The sequence below is a fragment of the Salmo salar genome, chromosome 01 (assembly GCF_965601325.2).
Source record: "Salmo salar chromosome 01, fSalSal1, whole genome shotgun sequence".
NCBI classification, from domain to species: Eukaryota; Metazoa; Chordata; class Actinopteri; order Salmoniformes; family Salmonidae; genus Salmo; species Salmo salar.
This window is the reverse complement of record NC_138291.1, coordinates 107485798-107507999: the sequence shown is the minus strand read 5'-3', so window position 1 is coordinate 107507999 and position 22202 is coordinate 107485798. Positions and strand designations below refer to the sequence as shown.

Genomic DNA, 22202 nt, shown 5'->3' with positions numbered 1-22202 from the left:
CAGGATGAAGCCAACCCTCTCCGCCCGCTTGGCGCAGAATACCTTGACAAACTCGTCAAGAATTTCCCCACCTTTGACCCCGTTCCAGGTCAGCCAAACGATACTGAGACGTTCCTAGCTGACATAGAGGACGCGTTGGGTGGCTACCCGAACGCTACGGGTTCTGACAGGGTTTACCTGTTGAAGCGAACGTCGAATAGACACGTGACGAGGTTCATTCGTCTACAACAGCAACACGTGCTAAATGACTATGCTAAACTTGCCACAGCTTTGAAATTAGAATTCAGTGGTTCTGCGACTCGCAAACACGATAGCTCACTGGCTAACACCGTCAAACAAGCTCGGAACGAACACCCACAAGCTTTCTATCATAGGCTTCGTTCAGCTTACTTTGGCCTACTCACAGAAACAGGAATGGAAGAGCTGTTACCATTCAAACAAATGTTTCTGTCGAACATGTATCCCACCTTCATTACCTACTTGGGCCCTGCAGCCCACGTTGGCTTGCCTATCTTACAACTCAGAGAGCTTGCAAGCACAGCTTTTGAGGCATCAAAAGTTCACAACGCTAAGAGCCCTGACCACTCACTTTTGAAGTTTAACCAGGAGCACTCACTCCAGTTAGAGGGTGCATTAACAGGTATTGGAGCGTCGAGAGATGACGCACAACAACAGTTTCTACCACGAAACCCTGATTCCAATAACCTCCGCGGTCGAAATAACTGTAAAATACGTAGCCATCAACATGACTACCGCTACAATCGACCCGTTCGCTACGTTCCTGCACCCAACCCACCAAAAGTGTCAGAGCACAAGGGTAACAAAGGGTTGAAGGACGATCAAAACGTAGACCAATGTTCTCCAGAAGTCCCACTACGGGAAGAACTTAAGCGAGAACAATTTGATAAAAGGGTAAAAGATAAGTCACAAGGACTAGACGGGGAATTACCGGACACCAGGTCCGCAGGAATTAACCTGTTAGGGCTAGGGGGCAGTATTGACACGGCTGGATAAAAAACATACCCGATTTAATCTGGTTACCACTCCTACCCAGTAACTAGAATATGCATATACTTATTACATATGGATAGAAAACACCCTAAAGTTTCTAAAACTGTTTGAATGGTGTCTGTGAGTATAACAGAACTCAAATGGCAGGTCAAAACCTGAGAGATTCCTTTACAGGAAGTGGCCTGTCTGACCATTTCTTGAACTTCTTTTCCATCTCTATCTTTTACTAAGGATCTCTGCTCTAACGTGACACTTCCTACGTCGTCCATAGGCGCTCAGAGCCCGGGAAAAACCTGAATGTCGTCATCCCAGCCCCAGGCTGAAACACATTATCGCCTTTCTCAAGTGGCCGATCAAGGGACTCTGGGCTTAGGCGCGTGACCTGACCGCCCCCGTCTTTGTGATTTTTTCCTCTGTTTGCCGAAAAGGAGATTCCCGGTCGGAATATTATCGCTTTTCTACGAGAAAAATGGCATAAAAATTGATTTTAAACAGCGGTTGACATGCTTCGAAGTACGGTAATGGAATATTTAGAATTTTTTTGTCATGAATTGCGCCATGCGCACGACCCTTCTTTACCATTTCGGATAGTGTCTGGAACACACGAACAAAACGCCGCTATTCGGATATAACGATGGATTATTTTGGACCAAACCAACATTTGTTATTGAAGTAGCAGTCCTGGGAGTGCATTCTGACGAAGACAACAAAAGGTAATCAAACTTTTATAATAGTAAATATGATTATGGTGAGTGCTAAACTTGCCGGGGGTCTAAATAGCTAGCCCGTGATGCCTGGGCTATGTACTTAGAATATTGCAAAATGTGCTTTCACCAAAAAGCTATTTTAAAATCGGACATATCGAGTGCATAGAGGAGGTCTGTATCTATAATTCTTAAAATAATTGTTATGCTTTTTGTGAACGTTTATCGTGAGTAATTTAGTAAAATGTTAGCGAATTCCCCGGAAGTTTGCGGGGGGTATGCTAGTTCTGAACGTCACATGCTAATGTAAAAAGCTGGTTTTTTATATAAATATGAACTTGATTGAACAAAACATGCATGTATTGTATAACATAATGTCCTAGGGTTGTCATCTGATGAAGATCATCAAAGGTCAGTGCTGCATTTAGCTGTCTTCTGGGTTTTTGTGACATTATATGCTAGCTTGAAAAATGGGTGTCTGATTATTTCTGGCTTGGTACTCTGCTGACATAATCTAATGTTTTGCTTTCGTTGTAAAGCCTTTTTGAAATCGGACAGTGTGGTTAGATTAACGAGAGTCTTGTCTTTAAATAGCTGTAAAATAGTCATATGTTTGAGAAATTGAAGTAATAGGATTTTTAAGGTTTTGAAAATCGCGCCACAGGCTTCAAGTGGCTGTTACGTAGGTGGGACGAATTCGTCCCGCCTAGCCCAGAGAGGTTCACCCATAGCATGGACGTTAAAGTTCAAATTTCTCCCGCTCTCATTCAAGACCCTATCCAGGGCCCGCTTGATCAAGAAACAAGCCCCCGGGCTCTGTCCATAGACTCTGATACAAAAGTTGCGAAGAAAAAGGTCAAACGCTTCGTTAAAGCCAAGCCCACTCAAAATCAGAAAAGTCAATATGCTTCCATCTTGAACAGACATGGCACATCACGTCGTTGCGAACGACCACTCCACTTTGTGGGGAATATGTCCACTAACCACGAATCTAAACGGCCATACCTGGAAACAGTCCTGGAGGACTGCTTAGCTTGTCATGCGCTAATTGATTCGGGTGCGACAATATCACTCATCTCTCAAACATTGTTTGATGATCTCAAAAGGGCTTTGAAACCAACTAAACGTTGGTTAAAAGTGGAACGATGCGAAACTAAACTTCGAGGGGTCACTCAGACTACCTCGCCTCTCACATTGAGAGTCATGCTGAAACTACACTTCCAGGACGTATCACTCGTTCACCCTGTGTATGTTACCAGCCTCGAAACTGTAACCCTGCTACTTGGAGCAGACTTGATGGATCGGTTACTCCCATTGATGGATTGGAAAACCAACCAGGTATGGTCACAGGCCACAGTGCCTTCTCCACTGACCACACCGTCTTCCCCTAACGCTAGCTGCAACGCAGTCCTTCACGAGGGGTATCTGTCGAAAGCACCCCTTGAGAAAAAGACGTTTAGAAACCTCTTGGTACAAAATCCGATCCACGGAGATAGTACGATATCTCAACACATTCCATCAGCCAACCTGATTGACCATTCTTTTCATGATTTCGAGCCAGCTGTCTCTGTGAATAAGCAACTTCCCTCCTACTTGCAGTCATGTAATACGGTAGTTGAGATGAACTTTTCTTTCCCTTTGGACACTTCCGCAAGCACTGCGGCCGTCCCAGCAAGAAAAACATTGATGCGCAGAGTATACTCTGCTTCCGATGATACACCTTCCGCTTTGTTGGGGACTGTCACCCCTTACAATGACACTAATGGTGTCAGTCCAGCAACTGACCCGATGACTCCCACTTGTGAAACACTTTGCGATATCACAGACCGATATCCTCGTCTCAGTTCACAGGTAATGAAGAGGTTGCCACACGCGGACGCGGTGGTGACTGACATGCCTCGACAGCCACTGAGCGTTTTGAAGCACAAGCACCAGGAGATTTGGTTGAAAGGTTACAGCCACTCTCATAAAAACGCGGCCGCTGACAACTCGTACATAGGGTCCGACCTTTTCATTTGCGCATCGGACACCAACACCACCCGCTGGTGGGGGGGTCCCGAGGCACAAAGGGGGGGAATAGTAGCCCAGACCCATGATGAGCCTCATCGAGGCCGGTGGGGGGGGGTCGAGGCTACGGACAACACCGTACGAGGCCGCAAGAGCATAAATCAAATCTAGTTGTAAACTCTCCTATGAGAACAGTGAGGAGCAGACAGGTCCCTAGACGGGGATTATCTTAGAAGACATCTAAGATAGTACTGAGGTGTACCACACTGGTCGTAAAGGAAGTCCAGTGGACTTGTCCACCTCCAAAACTAATGGCATCAATAATCATTCTTTGCCATGCGTAGGTTCAACTACAATACAACTAGTAAAATGCTCCAATCATGTGTTCCGGTAGATAATATTTCAGAATAAATCGGTAGGATAACTGGTCCCCTTGAGTACCAGTACCAATACCAGCTACAATCAGTAAGAAGGTTAGAGACTTAACAAATCAAATTACCATTGACAACAGCGACATAGGAGTCACTCAGAGTGCAACACGTGGAGGGGAATCTCCAGTGCCCTCTTCCAATGGTTAACACACATGTCACTAATAAATAGGACCCTCCATTCAGGAGTAAAATTATTAGAAGTCATGAACCATGATCACACCACGTATGACTGGTCCAATACTTAAAGAGTACTTCCGTCGTGAGGTTAGCTCCTCTGTGGATAACATAGCTATGAAATAGACTTCATACCTATCGCCACTACAATAGTGGAAGACAGTGACTTGTAGAAAACTACTACAGACTCCCTTGACACCAATTCTGACTGACCTCCAGGCATTGACCTGAAAATTACCTGACTACATCAGACTCATTCTGAACAATTTGTAATCTGCCCGGATACTTGGTTTTCTTCCCTTGACATGCGCGCTTGTGTAAGCATAAACGCACATGCACAACGGAACATCCAATTAGGATTTATGCTAGGACCACTTAAGGGCCCAAGCAATATACCAGCCTTAGTAAAGTTGAACATTTACTTCTAGGCCTTTGACTCTACAGCACTCACCAGTTTTCTTCCCAGAAGTCCGTAGGTCATACCTGTAGACTGCCCAAAACTAGTGCATTACAGCTGTAGACTTATCATATAGTTATCAACTTAGGATAGCGCCTAAGCAACACACCAAGTAGGAAAACCCTAGATATGGCATTAGAGACAATGCCATGATAATCATTTTGCCAGAACATTGGACGTATATAGAATACAGTCCAATTAGATGATTTTTTTGTGTGAACTATATTTTGTATATTTTTGTTTTGTTTATGCTTTCATTCCTTTTCGGTTCAGTTCCTTTGACACTTAGGAAGTGATAGAGCCATAAACAAAGTCCCCATACAACCATCACTTAGTGCCACAACGCCGCTCATTGGGGAATGAATGTAATTATATATATTTCATGAGTGTGTGTGCGTTGTTAACATCTGCCTAAGTTACTGCCCAGATCTTCCAGTCTGGACGACGGGTCCGGAACGGCGACCCCAAATCCGGACACCCACAGCCTATCCTTGTGGCGGCATGCCCGCTGTCAGAGAGCCTACCAAGGTAAACCACCAGAGGGGGGGACCGCAACGGCGATCACCAACCAGGACATCCCCTGGCCCTTCCTGGGGTACTTTACAGCTTCCAGGGAACCTACCAAGGTACACCAATTGAGGAGACCGCAACGGCGATCACCAACCGGACATCAACTGCCCATCCTTGTGGTGGACGGCTCCGCTTTCAGAGAGCCTACCAAGTTCAACCACCAGAGAGGTCTGCAACGATGATCTACCAATGGGACATCACGTGGTCATGATTTTATGTTGATTTGTAACTTGCAGGATAAACAAGATCCAAACCACCAGGGGGGGTATGTCATGACGTTGGCCTCTTTTGGTACAATTTTGTGATACTCAGAAGAGACAATATAGCCATATTACCATAAAACTGTTTATATAATAGACTCAGTTGAAGACTTGCCTCATATGGGTGTATGGAATGTATTAATAAGGATAAAGCTTTTGTAAGACATTTACATTTACATTTAAGTCATTTAGCAGACGCTCTTATCCAGAGCGACTTACAAATTGGATTGAGATGCTATGTACTGATGTAATGTGATAGAATTGTATTTCTGTAACCAAATCTAACTCAGTCATAGGCACGCCCCAGGGACATATACAGGACCAGGTGTCATTTGACCAGCCTGTTCGATGGGCACTATAAAACACTCCCTGATTTACATTTCTCCAGACCAGGCCTACACTCCGTTGGCCAAATAGGTTCTACCATCTAATTCCTCTACTGAAAGTGAACCATACCACGTGGTTAACTTTTAGACTATCGATACTGACAGAATAAGAACAAGTCTTTGATATTAATTATTAGTCTGCAGCTAAGTAAATTATATCATTGAACGCGAAGACCAACGAAGCAACCATTCGATGACGACATTAATGAAGGTCGCTCTGAAAGATCCATTCTAACCGAGAGAGAGAGAGAGAACGCGGACAAAACTCCCCAACAGAACTACTCTCCAACAAGAATCAGAACGACACACTGAGCGTAAATATATATATTGATTGCAATTGTTCCCGAATGAGTGAGCCTTCAATTGTCAATTGTTAATGAACTCTGTGTAAACTTCTCAGCTGACCATTTATGACCCATTGTTCAACAGGCCGACCAGCCTGTTTAGCCCACAAGGGCACATTCCGATACCAATCCTTTGTTGACGATAATTACTGTTTGTATGTTTTTCTGTTAATTACTTAGTGTAGTAAATAAATGATTTTAAGACAATTGATGTATGGATGATTTTAGTAAAGACTGGGTTCGTGCAGATACAACAATTTACGACGTTTTGGAATGAGACTGGACTAGAGGTAAATCCACCATTTAAACTTAGAAGATAATCAACCTATACTATAATAGAATATAATATTATAGTACAGGAAAGTTATATTAGGAAAATTATAGCTTTGTAATCTGAATATTCTCCTTGGTGCCCCGACCTCCTAGTTAATTACAATTAAACGATTAATCAGTTTAATCGCGTGATAATAATTACAGGGAGCTAATTGATAAACATATCTTCAGTTTAATGGTACCCCCAAAGACACGACACTAGCCTAGTTAAATAAAAAATATATAAGCGGAGACCTTGCACTTTCCCACTGGTTGGTGTTTCGATGATGGGTAGGCTACTTCGGTTTTATAGCGGAGCATCTGCTAAGAAATAAATATAGGAACACACTCCACGCATGGACCATTGTTTGAGGAGCATGTTCTTGCTGCGCGACAGGTGATATTCTTCCCAAACTCTGTGTACCATGGGGTCTCCGATCCTTTTCCTGCAGCTACTGTACCAAGCGCTTAATTTGGGAAACCAAGTGTGACCATCGATAGTAACATACGCATGAGGTGTTCTGACTGAATCATCATCTTAGTAAGCACTGTCCATTTGGTTGTGTTCGGCTTTAAAACAACATCCACAATGACCATGTTTTACACTCAGTTGCAACCTGCTGTTGAACTTCTTTCTTCAAATTGATCATCACAGCGAGGTGAGTTGTAAAATAATGATTTTGATGTTTTGATGATCAGTGTTTGATGTGATTTTAGAATGCATTTGCATTGATGTCAGAGTGATCAGGGGAACAATAGAGCCCTGAGTACCAGGCCATTAGGACCTGATAGAGGGACAATAGAGCCCTGAGTACCAGGCCATTAGGACCTGATAGAGGGACAATAGAGCCCTGAGTACCAGGCCATTAGGACCTGATGCAGGGACAATAGAGCCCTGAGTACCAGGTCATTAGGACCTGATGGAGGGACAATAGAGCCCTGAGTACCAAGTCATTAGGACCTGATGACGGGACAATAGAGCCCTGAGTACCAGGCCATTAGGACCTGATGGAGGGACAATAGAGCCCTGTGTACCAGGCCATTAGGACCTGATGGAGGGACAATAGAGCCCTGTGTACCAGGCCATTAGGACCTGATGGAGGGACAATAGAGCCCTGAGTACCAGGCCATTAGGACATAATGGAGGGACAATAGAGCCCTGAGTACAAGGCCATTAGGACCTGAAGGAGGGACAATAGAGCCCTGTGTACCAGGCCATTAGGACCTGATGGAGGGACAATAGAGCCCTGAGTACCAGGCCATTAGGACATAATGGAGGGACAATAGAGCCCTGAGTACAAGGCCATTAGGACCTGAAGGAGGGACAATAGAGCCCTGTGTACCAGGCCATTAGGACCTGATGGTAGTTAGCAATTTGGATTCTACCAAAGCATGTCCAGAGTGCATAACAGGAGATTACAGTGACGTGGAATTTTACTGCTGTCTTGACTCATGACTAATATGGTCACTACAACAGCCCTAATACAAGTTTCATTTACTAAACAATTTAAGAAAAATAGAAACTCTATCTCACTTCTTCAAACAAAGTCAATCAGGTGATTTATAATGTTAACATAAAATCTTACTGTTTACCACTGAAGAGAGGATCATCAGCATTCTAAACGTCTGAGTCACTTCCTTGTAGTCAGGGGTACTTCTCTGAAACTGAAAGTTTGACGGTTTTCCCAGAAGCTAAAAACTCCATAACAAGTTATCACATGTTGCCACAATAGTTACTTATTCTCCTAGCAATCCCCATTTGCAAACACACACAAAATACACTCCATTTAATCACATCTGATTTTGTGTGGAAACAACCCTTTTAAAAACTTTTTTTAAGCATGCTTAATTGTGTAATATATAACATTTAGCTGACACTTTTATACAAAGCAACTTTCCTGCATATATTTTCGATATGGGTGGTCCTTGCTGGAATCGAACCCACAATGCTGGCATTGCAAGCGATGTACAATTGTGTGTGTATATCAGATGACTTAAAAGTATTCATGAAGAGACGTGGGAAGTACTTGATCCAGAGTTATTGACTGTATAAACCTAATGTCTGTCAGACTGATACAGGCCCTGGGGTTCTGTTTAATGTCCCAGGATCAAGGTTTCCTGTGAAGCCATAACGTGACCAAGAGGCTTTCGTGGGGAAAACGGACACAAAGGGTGTGTGTGTGTGTGTGTGTTTGTGTGAGGTGGGCTGGGCTGCAGCTGGTAGGTTCACACACAGCTGCTCTCTGTGTCTGGTTCTTTCTCTGTCTGTCAGCTAATCACCAACAACATGCAGTGTCACACACACACACACACACACACACACACACACACACACACACACACACACACACACACACACACACGCACACAACACACACACCTCATAATTACCCAATCAGCAGCCCCTGTTCACATATCATCCTTCCAGACCACGTACACACAGCCACAATTAGGCTTACCCCTCAGTATCCTATGTCCACACACACACACACACACACACACACACACACACACACACACACACACACACACACACACACACACACACACACACACACACACACACACACACACACACACACACCTGAGTCCTGGCACTCCGTCTACCCTTGTCCACCCAGGACGAGGCCCATTGTCTCGCCGACCCGTCTTGTTAGATTCCTTCAACCAAACAAACGTACAGATCACGTCAGAGATCACGTCATCAGAGTTCACAGCTGAACATGGTATGCTGGAAACACTAGGTTTGTTGTTTTTCTTGTTGTTGAAAAAAAAAAAAAAAAAAAAACTTCGTAAGATATAAATACAGAACTTTTTTTTGCATTGATTCCGCAACATGGTTAGCTTTTAACAGTCCCGGGATCCCACTTAACAGACGCTTTCTGGACAGCGTCCCCGCTAGTTAAGCTGCTAGCCATCAAGCTAACGAAATTAGTCCCAGATGAGTTTTTCAATGGAGCCCTTTTTGTCTGGAGAAGTAAATGAACGGTTCCAGTGCTGTATCTACTGTGCTTTGTTTTGGGACAAACTGGATCACTCTGAGTTCCAGCGCTGTAGGAGCTGTATCTACTGTGCTTTGTTTTGGGACAAACTGGATCACTCTGAGTTCCAGCGCTGTAGGAGCTGTATCTACTGTGCTTTGTTTTGGGACAAACTGGATCACTCTGCGTTCCAATGCTGCAATTGCTTGTTTGCCGAGGATTATAGGATTTAAGTGGCTTCCTTGATCAAGCAGGTCACCAGTCTACTTAAGAAACTGTGGAAAACGCAGAGTGGAATGTTTACCTTTTCTACGCCAGTGGCTGGACAGCATTCGCGCTTGTTGGATGCATCTCCTCCTTGCCGTTTGTCGTTGTCCAACTGGCCAGTGTTGCCCAGAGTTCGTTCACCAGGGGAGCCATCTCCTGCCTCTCCTCCCTCATCTGATAGTGGAGTCAAAGGAGCACAGCAAGAAGAGCATGCTAATCAACGATGGTCGCATGTCACGAGCAGTGGAAGCCGAAGACAGCGGCCTCCCACAAAGCAGGCTACACTCCCAACGAGCGGCCCGGACCAGATACAAACAACGAATAGTTTCGCTGCCCTGGAGCCTGATCTTCCTGCACCTTCATTGATGGGGGTACCTGTGTCTGCGGCTGCTGTGCCTACTCCTTCCCCTATGATTTCAAAGTCAACGTCGGCAACCTTCTGTCTCTGCTCTGGATTGAGTGGGGCTTCTCCATCTGTCGGACGCCTGCACCAGGCGCTGGGAGATACGGGCTCAAGCTATCCTGCCGCTCGCCCGTCCTTAAAGGGTTCTTCGAATCCTGTGAAGTGTGGGAGTGGGCAGATTTTCTTGTCCTTCTCACCAGCCGTGATTTTGGGCAGCTCCATGGTAAGAAATGTCACTGTTCCTGGTGCAAAAACACTGTCCTATCCCGGAGCTCGAGTAAATTACATTACTAAGCTGTTCCCAAACGTTCTACGCCAGGACATGTAAATCGATTCTATTGTAGTCCATGTGGGTTTTAATGACATTATGAAGGGCAGCTCTGAACAGTTAAAACTGGATTTTAAAGAGCTGATTGATTCTCTGCTAGAAACTAATAAAATACCCATCATATCTGGCCCTGTGCCATCTCTGAATCGCATTGAACGCTTTAGCAGGATGATTCTTTCTCTTCACCATGGCTACGTGATTATTGCAGCTTAATTGGTGTAACTTTTGTTGACAATTTCGATACCTTTTGGAAACAAAACACATTTTAGGAGGATGGGATCAACCCGAATAATTTGGATTCCTGGATCCTTTCACAACATTATAAGGCTGCGTTGAGACAATGACTTATCAATGATCCAAGCCCAGCTCAGTTACTCCATATCATTGTGTCACTGAGTTGTCATAATGCTTCAGCAAATGTACATTATCCCAGGGGCATTGGTAGACACAATGTAAGTAACCTAAATTATGTCCCTCTACCTGCCCTGAATGCCTCTGCTGATCCCACAGCTATTGTATACAGTATCAAGTGCCTATGAACCAGCGTTATACTGTTAGCACTGAGGCGGTGTGCCCTAATAGGAAGTCCACTGTGTGCAGCTCACCCCGCACTAACATAAATAACATGAGCATGTCTACTTCTGCTAAGCTTCCAAGTAAAGCAATGAAAACAATCAAGCATCCCAGAAAAGTGCAAAAAAATTGTCCACAATCAATAACTTGCTAGTAACAGATGACATTCATATTTTGACAATCTCTGAAACTCAGTTAGATGAATACCTTTGATATAGTGGTAGCAATACCTGGTTATAACATCTACAGAAAATACAGAAATACCAATGGTGGAGGTGTTACTGTTTTTATTCAGGACCACATTCCTGTAACGTTTAGAGAGGATCTCATGTTATTCAATACTGTTGAAGTAATATGGCTTCAGGTTCATCTGGCTCACCTAAAGCCCATACTTGTGGGAAGACGCAATAGACCACCAAGTGCTAACAGTCAGTATCTGGATAACATGTGTGAAATGCTTGAAAATGTATGTGATATCAACAGAGAGGTATATTTTGTGGGTGATTTAAATATTGACTGGCTTTCATCAAGCTGCACACAAGAAAAAGCTTCAAACTGTAACCAGTGCCTGCAACCTGGTTCAGTCAACCTACCAGGGTAGTTACAAACAGCACAGGAATTAAATCATCAACATGTATTGATCACATCTTTACTAATTCTGCAAAAATGTGCTTTAAAGCAGTATCCAAATCCATCAGATGTAGTGATCACAATATAGTAGCCATATCTAGGAAAACCAAAGGCTCTGCTTAATATTGTCACGCCCACCCCCACTCTCCCTCTCTGGCACTTGAGGGCGCCAGGCTGCCCTTCATTACGCACACCTGTCACCATCATTACGTGCAGCTGCGCAATATTGGACTCACCTGGACTCCATTACTTTGTTGATTACCCCCCCTATTACTGTCTGCTCCTCAGTTTGTTCCCTGTGTCAGCATTGATGTCGTTATGTTTCATTAAATGTTCACTCCCTGTACCAGCTTCTCGTCTCCAGCGTCGATCCTTACAGAATGCTGACACCACGAAAGGAAGCATCAGGGAGTTTTTGTTTTTGGTTGGTGACGTCGGGTCCGGGTGCCATCGCCGATGGAACCGGGGATGCCTCAGTTAGCTCGTCGGGCTTCCACGCCTTAGCTGGCTCGAGAGGTCTTCTTGCCTCGGTGGGCTTGGCAGGCGCCCACCCCACATCATGCTTCAGCCGGCCCATCAAGGCTCCAACGCCTCAGCCGGCTCGTCAGGCTCCCACGCCTCTGCCGGCCCGCCAGGCTCCCACGCCTCTGCCGGCTTGTCTGGCTTCTACGCCTCAGCCGGCTTGTCCACGCCCATGCCTCAGCCGGCCCGTCAGGCTCACCCAGGTGGGACGCTGGGTGGCGCCCCTAGAGGAGGGGGTACTGTCACGCCTGCTCCCGCTCTCCCTCTCTGGTGCTCGAGGGCGCCAGGCTTCCCTTCAATTCGCACACCTGTCACCATCATTACGCGCAGCTGGCAATATTGGACTCACCTTGACAACATTACTTTGTTGATTACCACCCCTATTTCTGTCTGCTCCTCAGTTTGTTCCCTGTGTCAGAATTGATGTCGTTATTTTTCCCCTGTCCAGACGCTGTTCCTGTTCTGTTTCATGTCCGTGTTTCATTAAATGTTCACTCCCTGTACCTTCTTCTCATCTCCAGCATTGATCCTTACAAATATAGTGAATAAGAGGTCATACAATAAGTTTTGTAGTGATTCCTATGTTGTTGATGTAAAAAAGATTCATCACAAAACCCACTGATATTGCCAATTACTTTAATTATTTTTCATTGACAAGATTAGAAAACTTAGGCATAACACGGCAGCAGCAAACGCTGACACTACACATCCAAGTATAACTGATCAAATTATGGAAGACAAGTATTATACTTTTGAATTCCGTAAAGTGGAGTGTGGAAGAAGTGAATAAATGATTGTTGTCTATCAACAATGACAAGCCACGTGGTCTGACAACTTGAATGGAAAATTACTGAGGATAATAGTGGATGATATTGCCACTCCTATTTTCCATATATTCAATCTAAGCCTACTAGAAAATGTGTGCCCTCAGGCCTGGAGGGAAGCAAAAGTAATTCCGCTACCAAAGAATAGTAAAGCCCCCTTTACTGGCTCAAATAGCCGACCAATCAGCCTGTTACCAACCCTTAGTAAACTTTGGGAAAGAATTGTGTTTGATCAGATACAATGCTATTTTACTGTAAACAAATTGACAACAGACTTTCAGCACTCTTATAGGGAAAGACATTCAACAAGGAAGGCACTTACACAAATGACTGGCTGAGATAAATTGATAATAAAAAGGTTGTGGGAGCTGTTTTGTTAGACTTCAGTGCGGCTTTTGACATTATCGATCATAATGTTCTGCTAGAAAAACGTATGTGTTATGGCTTTACATCCCCTGCTATATTGTGGATAAAGAGTTACCTGTCTAACAGAACACAGAGGGTGTTCTTAATGGAAGCCTCTCCAACATAATCCAGGAAAAATCAGGAATTCCCCAGGGCAGCTGTCTAGGCCCTTTACTTTTTAAAATCTTTACTAATGACAAGCCACTGGCTTTAAGTAAAGTCAGTGTGTCTATGTATGCGGATGACTCAACACTATACACGTCAGCTACTACAGCGGGTGAAATCACTGCATTACTTAACAAAGAGCTGCAGTTAGTTTCAGAATGGATGGCAAGGAATAAAAGTCCTAAATATTCCAAAAACTAAAATCCTTGTATATGTATAATATATAATCATTCACTAAACCCTAAACCTCAACTAAATCTTGTAATAAATCATGTGGAAATTGAGCAAGTTGAGGTGACTAAACTGCTTGGAGTAACCCTGGATTGTAAACTGTCATGGTCAAAACATGTTGATACAACAGTAGCTAAGATGGGGAGAAGTCTGTCCATAATAAAGCCCTGCTCTGCCTTCTTAACAACTCTATCAACAAGGCAGGTCCTACAAGCCATAGTTTGGTCACACCTGGACTCCAGGTGCCACAAAGAGGGACCTCAGAAAATTACAATTGGCTCAGAACAGGCCAGCACGGCTGGCCACTAAATATACACTGAGAGCGAACATGAATAATATGCATGTAAATCTCTCATGGCTCAGAGTGGAGGAGAGATTGGCTTCATCACTACTTGTGATGAAGTGTTGACATGCTGAATGCACCTTGGTATCTGTTTAAACTACTCGCACGCAGCTCTGACACCCATGCATAGCCCACAAGACATGCCACCAGAGGTTTCTTCACAATCCCCAAGTCCAGAACAGACTATGGGAGGCGCACAGTAATACATAGAGCCATGACTACATGGAACTCTATTCCACATCAGGTAACTGATGCAAGCAGTAGAATCAGATTTAAAAAACAGATAAAAATACACCTTATGGAACAAGTGATACACACACAGGCACAGACACACACGTACATATGGATTTTGTATTGTAGATATGTGGTAGTAGAGTAGTGGCCTGTGGGACACAAGTAAAGTGTTGTGAAAAGTGTTATGAAATGTAATGTCATGTAATATTTTTTATTGTATATAACTGCCTTAATGTTGCTGGGCCCCAGGAAGAGTAGCTGCTGCCTTGGCAGGAACTCATGGGGAACCATAATAAAACCCAGGAAGAGTAGCTGCTGCCTTGGCATGAACTACTGGGGATCCATAATAAACCCCAGGAAGAGTAGCTGCTGCCTTGGCAGGAACTACTGGGGATCCATAATAAACCCCAGGAAGAGTAGCTGCTGCCTTGGCAGGAACTACTGGGGATCCATAATAAACCCCAGGAAGAGTAGCTGCTGCCTTGGCAGGAACTACTGGGGATCCATAATAAACCCCAGGAAGAGGAGCTGCTGCCTTGGCAGGAACTAATGGGGATCCATAATAAACCCCAGGAAGAGTAGCTGCTGCCTTGGCAGGAACTACTGGGGATCCATAATAAACCCCAGGAAGAGTAGCTGCTGCCTTGGCAGGAACTACTGGGGATCCATAATAAACCCCAGGAAGAGGAGCTGCTGCCTTGGCAGGAACTAATGGGGATCCATAATAAACCCCAGGAAGAAGTTTTGAGAATGACACAAATATTAATTTCCACAAAGTTTGCTACTTCAGTGTCTTTAGATATTTTTGGCAGATGTTACTCTGGAATACTGAAGTATAATTACAAGCATTTCATAAGTGCCAAAGGCTTTTATTGACAATTACATGAAGTTGATGCAAAGAGTCAATATTTGCAGTGTTGACCCTTCTTTTTTAAGACCTCTGCAATCCGCCCTAGCATGCTGTCAATTAACTTCTGGGCCACATCCTGACTGATGGCAGCCCATTCTTGCATAATCAATGCTTGGAGTTTGTCAGAATTTGTGGGGTTTTGTTTGTCCACCCGCCTCTTGAGGATTGACCACAAGTTCTCAATGGGATTAAGGTCTGGGGAGTTTCCTGGCCATGGACCCAAAATATCGATGTTTTGTTCCCCGAGCCACTTAGTTATCATTTTTGCCCATTTGGCAAGGTGTTCCATCATGCTGGAAAAGGCATTGTTCGTCACCAAATTGTTCCTGGATGGTTGGGAAAAGTTGCTCTCGGAAGATGTGTTGGTACCATTCTTTATTCATGGCTGTGTTCTTAGGCAAAATTGTGAGTTAGCCCACTCCCTTGGCTGAGAAGCAACCCCACATATGAATGCTCTCAGGATGCTTTACTGTTGGCATGACACAGGACTGATGGTAGCGTTCATCTTGTCTTCTCCGGACAAGCTTTTTTCCGGATGCCCCAAACAATCGGAAAGGAGATTCATCAGAGAAAATGACTTTACCCCAGTCCTCAGCAGTCCAATCCCTGTACCTTTTGCAGAATATCAGTCTGTCCCTGATGTTTTTCCTGGAGAGAAGTGGCTTCTTTGCTGCCCTTCTTGACACCAGGCCATCCTCCAAAAGTCTTCGCCTCACTGTGCATGCAGATGCACTCACAACTGCCTGCTGCCATTCCTGAGCAAGCTCTGTACTGGTGGGGCCCCGATCCCGCAGCTGAATCAACTTTAGGAGACGGTCCTGGCACTTGCTGGACTTTCTTGGGCGCCCTGAAGCCTTCTTCACAACAATTGAACCACTCTCCTTGAAGTCCTAGATGATCTGATAAATGGTTGATTAACGTGCAATCTTACCGGAAGCAATATCCTTGCCTGTGAATCCTTTTTTGTGCAAAGCAATGATGATGGTACGTTTTCCTTGCAGGTAACCATGGTTGGCTGAGGAAGAACAATGATTCCAAGCACCACCCTCCTTTTGAAGCTTCCAGTCTGTTATTCGAACTCAATCAGCATGACAGAGTGATCTCCAGCCTTGTCCTCGTCAACACTCACACCTGTATTAACGAGAGAATCACTGACATGATGTCAGCTGGTCCTTTTGTGGCAGGACTGAAATGCAGTGGATTTTTTTTGGGGGGGATTTAGTTCATTTGCATGGCAAAGAGGAACTTTGCAATTAATTGCAATTCATCTGATCACTCTTCATAACATTCTGGAGTACCGTAATTTCCAGACTATTGAGCGCACCTGAATATAAGCCGCACCCATTGAATTAAATTTGTTTTATTATTTTGAACATAAATAAGCCGCACATGTCTATAAGCCGCAGGTGCCTACCGGTACATTGAAACAATTTAACTTTACACAGGCTTTAACGAAACACGGCTTGTAACAAAAATAAATAGGCTTTAACGAAGCACGGCTTGTAACAAAAATAAATAGGCTTTAACGATACACGGCTTGTAACAAAAATAAAAAATTAGCAGTAAACAGTAGCCTACCAAGAAAGTCATTGGTCACTATCTTCCTCCTCCTGTGCACTGAAACCACTGAAGTCATCGGTGTCGGAGTTGAATAGCCTCAGAATTGCTTCATCCGATATTGGATCGTTTTCATTGTCGCTCTCGTCACTGTTTGACCTTAACCCGTTCGGCAATTTCATTGGTCTAATGAAAGCTTCAAGCCGGCAAAAAACTGAGCACGTCACAGAATGTGTTTTTTTGGAAGAATTTTTTTTTAAAGCGGGAATAATCCATATATTAGCCGCGTCATTGTTTAAGCCGCGAGGTTCAAAGCGTGGGAAAAAAGTTGCGGCTTATAGTCCAGAATTTACGGTATATGCAAATTGCTATCATACAAACTGAGGCAGCAGACTTTGTGAAAATTAATATTTGTGTAATTCTCAAAACTTTTGGCCACGACTGTACACTTCCCTCTCCCATCTGGACTAGAGGAACACCTAGTGTTGTGCCCCCCTGTGGTGTGGACGGGGAATGACACTTTGAGGCGTCAGCCACGGCCCACAACCAGCATATTTAGGCGGCAGCAAGCTAGGCTGCAGTGCCTCGCCCCGCACCTGAAGCCACTCAGCCTTGTTAGGCTGCAGTGCCACGCCTCACACCTGAAGGCGCTCAGCATTGTTAGGCTGCAGTGCCACACCCCACACCTGAAGCCACTCAGCCTTGTTTGGCTGCAGTGCCACACCCCACACCTGAAGCCACTCAGCCTTGTTTGGCAGCAGTGCCACACCCCACACCTGAAGCCACTCAGCCTTGTTAGGTTGCAGTGCCACACCCCACACCTGAAGCCACTCAGCCTTGTTAGGCTGCAGTGCCACACCTCGCACCTGAAGCCACTCAGCCTTGTTAGGCTGCAACACACCTGGGGCTTATAAGGGGATGTTTCAGTTCAGCACAGGAGAAGCTCTTGGCTAGATGCTGAGCTTGCCTGACATTTGGCGGAAGCCCACGGGCATGAACTTATGACTGCAGAAAAGCCCGAAAGGACAATTGGTTGGATATCAGCCCAGCTATTTAGTCTTTTAAGTTAAGTTCCAGCCTAAGTTAAGTTTATCCCCTGTGTGTGGGAGTGTTTCGATTGACAGTTTTTTTTATCATCCTTGTTTTAAACCCTTTTATTTGTATAAATAAGGCAGCCTAGCTTGGTTTAAGATGTGGTTCTGTGTTGAACCTCTTGTCATTGTTCACAAAGATTGTCTATCATATTGACAAGATGGTCAAGTGACCGCTCTAACAATGGAAATGCATGTCCTCAAAGATGGAAGGGAAGAGGTGGGATCATTCTAGCCAATGTGAGGGCAGATGTTCATGTAGACAGGCCATAGAGATGGCGGATTCATCTTTGTATCTGTGCCATTATAGTGTCTGACAGCATGGGCAGTGTCATTAGAGGCCATCTCCAATTTTAAAGTAGTACATTTTCTTCATTGGTTGATTGCTCCCAACTCAGGAATCTCCACCCAGTTGACTACTTTAAAATGGTGGAAGCCCTCTATGGCAATGTCCATGTTAAAACAGGTTGTATCTATGAGTCCTCAATCTCTATGATAACCGACACTCTGATAGTCTTTTAAAAAGTTGCTAAAATGCCATGTGTCCACTTATATCAGTGCATTTGTAACAACTTTATATTCGATCAAATAAGCCTCACGTAGCAAATCTGTGAGTAAATAGAGCCGAATATATAAAAAGTAATCTTGTCCAAGAGAGATTGGCATAGTTATCAAAATGTCACAACAGAGTAAGCCTATACCAAACACTGTACTTATTTTAAGGGGGCAGACCTTACCGTGAGGGACGGGGGCAGACCTTACCGTGAGGGACGGGGGCAGACCTTACCGTGAGGGACGGGGGCAAACCTTACCGTGAGGGACGGGGGCAGACCTTACCGTGAGGGACGGGGGCAGACCATACCGTGAGGGACGGGGGCAGACCTTACCGTGAGGGACGGGGGCAGACCTTACCGTGAGGGACGGGGGCAGACCTTACCGTGAGGGACGGGGGCAGACCTTAGCGTGAGGGACGGGGGCAGACCTTAGCGTGAGGGCCGGGGGCAGACCTTACCGTGAGGGACGGGGGCAGACCTTACCGTGAGGGCCGGGGGCAGACCTTACCGTGAGGGCCGGGGGCAGACCTTACCGTGAGGGCCGGGGGCAGACCTTACCGTGAGGGCCGGGGGCAGACCTTACCGTGAGGGACGGGGGCAGACCTTACCATGAGTGGTCTTGAGCTTTATCCAAAGTATTTGCTTTCTATTTTGCAACTGATAATGTTTTTGTTGTGAAAACAACACAGGATGAGATGATAGTTCAACAGTCTTGGCGTAAATAAATAACTAAATAGACAATTAGAGTTTGTGCATATTGTCGAAATATGTTGTTTAATATAAGGCCTTGAGAAATTGAAAAGGATATCTTTAAAAAACTGTGCTTAAAAACTTGACTGAAATTGAAAAGCGTAAAATCCTTGGAGAGATTTGTCTCTGAAATGAAAGACAGTAGTGAAAATTCACAAGAAAGGTCTGTTGTTGCACTCGTGTTGTGCAGCTGTGGCTCAGAGACCCAGAAGGGAGTATGCCCTCAGCACAGACTTCTTCCCCCAGAAGGTGCTCTCTGATTGGGGAAGCAGAGCGGGGGTTCCCCCCCTGCTGTGGGCCTGCCTACTACCCATGATGAATGAGAGAGAGAGAGAGAGAGAGACCCATCTGCCTAAAGGAAAAACCCATCTGCCTCAAGGAGAAACTCCCTCAAAACACACACACACACACACACACACACACACACACACACACACACACACACACACACACACACACACACACACACACACACACACACACACGACACACACACACACGAGTACTGAGAGTAGGCGTAGGCCTACTGTAAATACACAACTAATACAAACAGCCACACATAGAGGGTTGGTTGTTTAGCAACAAAACCGCCGCCTGTGTAACTTTGGGGCAAACCAGACGGGGTTGGCTTAGACTGCTGACAACATGTCAACTATATTTAGTCTCCTATGTTTATTGAAAACATAAATCAAGTTGCACAATGAGCACTTGTTGTCTCTCAAATACATCGTTACAATTGTTGGTTAGCTAGCTAGCGAATTTTAGCCATTAATCAAACCACCTCAAAACAAGATGGGGCTGCAGCTAGTCTAGTGGTTAGAACGTTGGGCCAGTAACCGAAAGGTTACTAGATCGAATCCCTGAGCTGAGAAGGTAAAAATCTGTCGTTCTGCCCCTGAACAAGGCAGTTAACCCACTGTTCCTAGGCTGTCATTGTAAATAAGAATTTGTTCTTAACTGACTTGCCTAGTTAAATAAATGTTAAATGAAGAACATGATAAAACTAGCTGAATCGAGCCACTTACGATTCCCCACATGCCACTTTCTTGTCATTGTTGCTAGCTGTCTGGCCATTTAGAATTACAACACCACACGGCAACACCACATTTACATTTGTCTTTTTTTAAATGACTTGAAAGTGTCATTTCGATGTTAATGAGGCACCGAACTAATCAGGGACATTTGCATGATGGATGAGCATGTCATTGAGCTGGTATCACTGTAAATCTTTAGGCTATTGTCAATGTACAATATAGCTACTGGTCCTGGAATAAAACACACACAGGACTGCACGTTTTCTACCTGTATTTTTCATCTGTATGTCCTTGTATATGTTAGATGATGTGTATTTATGTGTGCACAGAGCCACAACCAACATTTCCCCACAGGGATAATAAAGGCATTGTATTTTTTATAGACACATTCAAAACTGTCTAGTAGAGAGATATGGTCTTCCAATCAGTCAGTGTGGTTTTGACAGAGGTGTTGTCTAACTGAAAATAACACCTACTTACTTTTCATATAGCAGTACACCAGAGGGTTATGACTGCTTCTCAAATGGCACCCTATTCCCTAATTAGTGCACTACTTTTGACCAGAGCCCTATGGCACCCTATTCCCTAATTAGTGCACTACTTTTGACATGAGCCCTATGTGACCTGGTCAAAGGTAGTGCACTATATAGGGAGCCACGACCCACATGTTCCCCCCACCACCACATTAGCATGACAGAGATAGTCATCGTAGCACACTGAGCATAGTGAGCACAGCCACGTGAATTTCAACATGTCCCTGTTCAGAGAGAGAGAGAGAGAGAGAGAGAGAGAAAGGGGGGAGGGGTGAAAAGAGAGCGAAAGGGAGAGAGAGAGAGTGAGAGAGGGGGAGAGAGAGAGGGAGGAGGGAGGGAGTGAGAAAGAGAGAGGGGGGAGAGTGGGCGGAGAAAGAGAGGGGAGGGAGGAGAGAGAGGGGGGGAGAGGGCGAGGTGGGGGGGAGAGGGAGGGAAGAAGTGGGGGGGAGAGGGAGGAGAAAGAGGGGAGGGAGGAGAGAGAGGGGGGAGGAGGAGAGAGAGAGGGGGGGAGAGGTGGGGGGGAGAGAGAGGAGAAAGAGAGAGAGGGGGAGAGGTGGGGGGAGGGAGGAGAAAGAGAGGGGAGGGAGGAGAGAGGGAGGAGAAAGAGAGGGGAGGGAGGAGAGAGAGGGGAGAGGAAGAGGTGGGGAGGAGAAAGAGAGGGGTGGCCTACAACTTTATTTGGTGCTGTTCTAAAATCCCAGTGTGTTGCATGCTTTGGATTTGTTCTACCTGGGCATTACTTTGCGGTGAGGTACATGTAGTAAAACCACAGAACAAGTTGCTCGTGTGTAGCTTCGTTCTTTTTGTTGTGATGCCGGCTATGGAGTGTGAATACTAACGCCTCGATCACACCTACAGTGTCCTTGCGTTTTGGTATACCAGAAGTACATTCATTTCCAATGGAACGCTGTGTTAGCCTTGCAGCGTTGCAATGCAGAGGCAGTTGCAGTGCTTTCTGTGAGGTGCATACATTGGATTTATCTAACGTATGCATCAAATTGTGTGCTAGACAGCTTGACAGAAATGGTAGCAGAAGGTGAATGTTGAACCTTTGTTGCCCACATATCCAGATGACGCTGCATACCATTTTGCGCAACAACACTGTCGGTGTGATCAAGGTGTATGTAAAATGTCGTTTATGACGATAACCTGTGTGAATGCAGCATTAGCCTACCACATATGTCCCTATAACAAATTATTACATCAAGGTA

The 22202-nt window shown here is 45.0% G+C and overlaps 1 protein-coding gene across 1 annotated transcript in view; it reads right to left on the bottom strand.

The window, feature by feature from the left end:
* Positions 1-22202, bottom strand: part of LOC145881700 (uncharacterized) — a 36819-nt gene that overhangs the window by 14385 nt on the left and 232 nt on the right. The window lies entirely within an intron of this gene.